Here is a 4,328-nt window from a genome sequence, read left to right on the forward strand (position 1 = left end):
GGGGTCGCGGCGAGGGAGGCGGCCGGCAACGCGGCGTCCCCGGCCCCACACCCCTGCTGGGGTCGGTCAGCTCGCAGGACCCGTGCGGGTGCCACTAGGAGTGGGCGCAAAGTAACTCCATGGACGCAACGCACCCCCACCCCCCCAAAATAGCCTCCAACTGCGATGGCCGCGGTCGGCACCATTCACCAACCCCCTGTGTATGTTTCTGTTTCTTTTTAAACCAAGGGGTCCCGGGGGGGGAGTTTGCTCTGCCCCGCCGCCCGTCTGCCAGCACTCTGGGCCTGGACTCCCCGTGGACTCCGAGGCACCCCCAGCCCGCCCTGTCCCCAGGGCCGGGCCCAAGCGGCGGCTGCGCCCGTGCAAGTCCCATCAGGTCAGCTCACACTTCACACACTCACACTCATACCCCGCCCCTTCACTCTCTCACACTTTCTGCTCACACCCCGCCCCCTTCGCGCCCCAGACCCGGGCGGCGCCCCCCGCAACCTTAAAAAAAAAAAAGGCAAGCTTATACTTAAAAAAAAATCTTTTGGCGCCATATTAATGACGTACTTAAAATTTGCCATTTCTCCCTGCGTCAAAAAGACGTTTCTTCGCAAATAACAGCCTGGAGGCGACACTCGCGGAGGGAACGAGGTTTGCACTAAGCACTCCGCCCTCCGGAGCTCCAGCGCTGGAAGACCCTCGCCCCGGGCCGGGTTTCTGAATCGCTGGTTTTAAAACACGAATCGAATAAATCGCGTGGCGTTTTGCAGCGCCAGAAGTGAGCAGAAAGTGCTGGCAGGAGCGGAGGGGAGGGGCGCGCGCGGGGCTGGGGGAGGGGGCGCGGCCCTCCTCCCCCACCCACACCAAAAGGAAACTGACGCCCGGGACGAGAGAGCTTGAAATTGTGGAAGACCTCAAGGAAAGAGGGGCGGTCCGAGAAGAGGGTCTCTCTTGGGCTGGTCGCCATCTACTCCCTCCCGGGAGCCTCCAGGCGCCCAGTGTAGCCCCGCATTTCCGGGGAGTGGGGAACGCAATGATGGGTGGGTGTCCGGCTGGCTGGCTGGGTGCACGTCCTGGCCCCAGAAGGAGTTTGCCCGGGGCGACCTCCCTTCTCTCTTGCTCTTCCTTCCCATTAATCCTAAAGGGTTAAAAACTGAGGGGCAACTTCAAGGGCTGGCACTTGGCGAGGAAGCGGGGCGCCCCTCTCCCCACCCTTCGCCTCCTCGCCCCTCCTCCTCCGGCTCCACTTCCCGACTTGACCTTGTGGTGCACAAACAGTGCGCTCGGATCCTCGCAGTTTCTGGAAGAAGAGGCTGCGCTCGCCAGGCGGGCGGGCTGTCGGGCTGCTAGCCGGCGGTGGGGAAAAAAAAAGTTGTGGGGAGGAGGGGCGGGCGCTCGCCGGGCGGGCGGGCTGTCGGGCTGCTAGCCGGCGGTGGCGGGGCCTTGGGTCCGTTCCCGGAGCCGCGGGCCACACCCACCCAACCCGCTGCGCCCGCTCCGCTCACCTCTCGAGGAAGCAGGGCTGGCTTCTTGGATGGGGAGGGGTGGGAGCCAAGCTTCAGCCTCCTCGGGATGCCCCTAATTGGGGGAAAGGATGGTGGCCCAATAGCCCCAAAGCCTTGTCACTAACTTTTTCTACCTCTTCTTCTTGGCTGCCCCTCAAAGATGATCCAGTATTTTTTTTTTTCAGCTCACCTTTAGCTTTGAAGGCACGTGGGTGAGTTGTGAACCAGGCTGAAATTGCCTTCCTTTTCCAACACTGAAGGTTGTTTTTTCTTCCTTTCCCCTCCACCCCTTTCTATGGAAAGATAAATATTCAATTTACATAAGATGACATTTATGTGACAATTAAGAGGATTCCCCGATGGAATGTTGTGAACACATTTGCTTATAGGAGAAATAAATCTAATAATAAACAAACTCATAATAACAGCACAAATCCTCTGACAGGGCGGATTGTCTACACAACAAAGAGGGAGATGATGGATGCTGAAATAAGCACTTTTTGCAACAAGAAAGAAATATGAGCTCAGAGGGAGTCCCTGCAACATTTCTCTCCCTTAGCCTTCATTCACAAAGTCTGGTGGTTCTTGTCTGGCAGGAGGAGGGGCTGGCTGTTGGAGGTGGCTCTGGCTCTCAGTGGTGGGTTGGAAGGACTTTTCTCCCAAGCCAAGCTCCTGTGCCTGGAAGCAGGTGTTGCAGGCTGAGAGCTTGTAACAAAATGACTAAATATGTGAGTTCTAATCCTGGTTTTGCAGTGCAGAAGCTCTGTCATGTGGCAAATGAATTAATTTCTCTGAGTCCCATCTGTAGAATGGGGTGGTTGCAGGGTTCCTGAGGCCATGCATACGCATAGACTTACATGTATGCGTGTCTACATATACTTTCTGTATGTGGAAAGCAGAGCCTGGTTCAGAGTCCACAGTGCACATTAACACTTAGCTTACTGCTTGCTATTTTTTTTTTGGGGGGGGGGATGAAAGTGCTCTCCCAGAACTCTAAACACTGGAAAACTACGGGACAGTGACTTCTCTGTCTTACTTTCTGTGAGGACATATACAAAATCTCCCAGTGTGGGCAAAAGGAAGGCCAGAAGAGAAATCTGTGACAGAGGGTGGGCCCCAGACCTCTATCTGGATGCCTGGATAGATGGTCACATCCAGGCGGCAGGTTGAGTCACATGTCTGGAGTGGGAGTGGAAGGGCCAGGTTCCAGTGGCTCGGTCTAAGGGGGCTGGTCTGTTTGCGGGTTACATACAGGAGAGCACTGGATAGGCTCCTCCTAGCTGTCAGGAGTCCATGAACTGGAATGGGGAAGTACCTTGGCAAGCAATTACAAAAGACCTAGAGAGATGGCAGAGGGAGGGCATGGTCATTTAAAGAGCATCTGCTCTATGCTGTGTACTGTGCAAGCCATTCCCATTTCGTCCTCACAAAAAACCCATTTTACCTGTTCAGAAAGGTTTAGTAATTTACCAACACCACCACACAGCTAGTAAGTGCTGGCAGAACTGGCAGCTAGAATCAACTGATCTTGAGACCTTTGTGGTTTCTATTTTACCACCCTGCCACTAATAAAAAGTATTAGTATTCTTGGTTTGATTGAGGGGTCCTGGGGGGTCTTGATTGCTGTCTTGGCAAGAATTTGATGAGCAGCCTTTGGGGTGCTTCTTTGACTTGGAGTGAGACCCAGGTCACCTAAAGAATCCTCGGAAAATCCCACTTATTTAGGACTGGAAGCCCATCCAAATCATTGAATTTCCACAGCTCTTTGTTACTATTTAAGGTTAACCTTGGAAGTGTTAACAAAATGATAACGATAAAGCTAATTATAACTCCTTAATCTTTATTAAAAGTGTTACACATCATTCGCTAACTTTTTACAGGAAAGAGATGAGAAGAAAGAGTTCTTGTAGATGAATGTAGTCTGTTCCATTGCTGGCTCCACAGGAGTGATTAAGTATTGCAGAGAGGGAGCCAGATCCTGCATGGCCTGTTAAGAGTTTGAGTCCCCTCCCAGGAAGCTTGCAAAAGATGCCAGAATGCCCAGGATCATGAAAGGATGGAGAATTTGAGGAAAAAAGGTTTGCAGCCTGACTGTGCCCCATTGTGGAGTGCTTCACCCCACCTCCACCCATCCTTTTCTCTCTCTCAGGCGCACACACAGCCTCTGGCATAAGAAAAAAAGAAAATACCTGAGTTTGGGTAATTTAAAAGAATAGCAGTTTATTTAGCTCACTCTGGATCCAAAGCCCAGGGTTTTCCTGTGTGTGGGGTTTGAGGCCGTACAGGTAAGAATAGGAGCACACATCTCTGAGTTCATGAGTCTCTCCTTATAAACCCACCAGGAGCCAATCATGAGGGCCCGGCCCTGGTGCTCTTGATCCTAACCTCTTCCCAAAGGCCCCACTTTCAACCCCACAGTCCAATTACGTTTTCACCCTCTTAATCTCATCCCAGCCAAATCCCACCACGCGAATTTTGGGAGGATATGCCAGCCATAGTAATGTAATCATTTTCTCAACAAGTGTTTAGCGAGTGCCTCCCATATGCCAAGCACCATTGTAGATGCTTGGAAACACGGCACAAATGAAGTTCCGGGCCTAGTCTCCTGGAGCTTTGTTTCTAGCAGAGGGAGATACACAATTTTAAAACAAAAATATGTTTGAAGGTGATTATTCAATGCTATGGAGAAAGACTACTTAGGACAGAGTGATGCATAGTGTTTGTGTGACTTCAAACAGAGCATCAGAGAAGACGGCACTGAGATGGTGCCGTGTAAGTCAAAGGCAGTGAACGGAGGAGCTGGACATGGGAGTACGTAGCTATGGGAGGGTGCCT

The 4,328-nt window shown here is 52.2% G+C and overlaps 1 protein-coding gene across 1 annotated transcript in view; it reads right to left on the reverse strand.

The window, feature by feature from the left end:
- JADE2 (jade family PHD finger 2) overlaps positions 1-1,335 on the reverse strand; it is a 57,523-nt gene extending 56,188 nt beyond the window's left edge. The window contains 1 exon segment of the mRNA XM_006166854.2: positions 1,249-1,335. The gene's annotated coding sequence lies outside the window, so the exon portion shown is untranslated.
- Positions 1,336-4,328: the final 2,993 nt, after the last annotated feature.

Source organism: Tupaia chinensis, unplaced genomic scaffold (genome assembly GCF_000334495.1).
Source record: "Tupaia chinensis unplaced genomic scaffold, TupChi_1.0 Scaffold144346_1, whole genome shotgun sequence".
In the NCBI taxonomy this organism is placed as follows: Eukaryota; Metazoa; Chordata; class Mammalia; order Scandentia; family Tupaiidae; genus Tupaia; species Tupaia belangeri.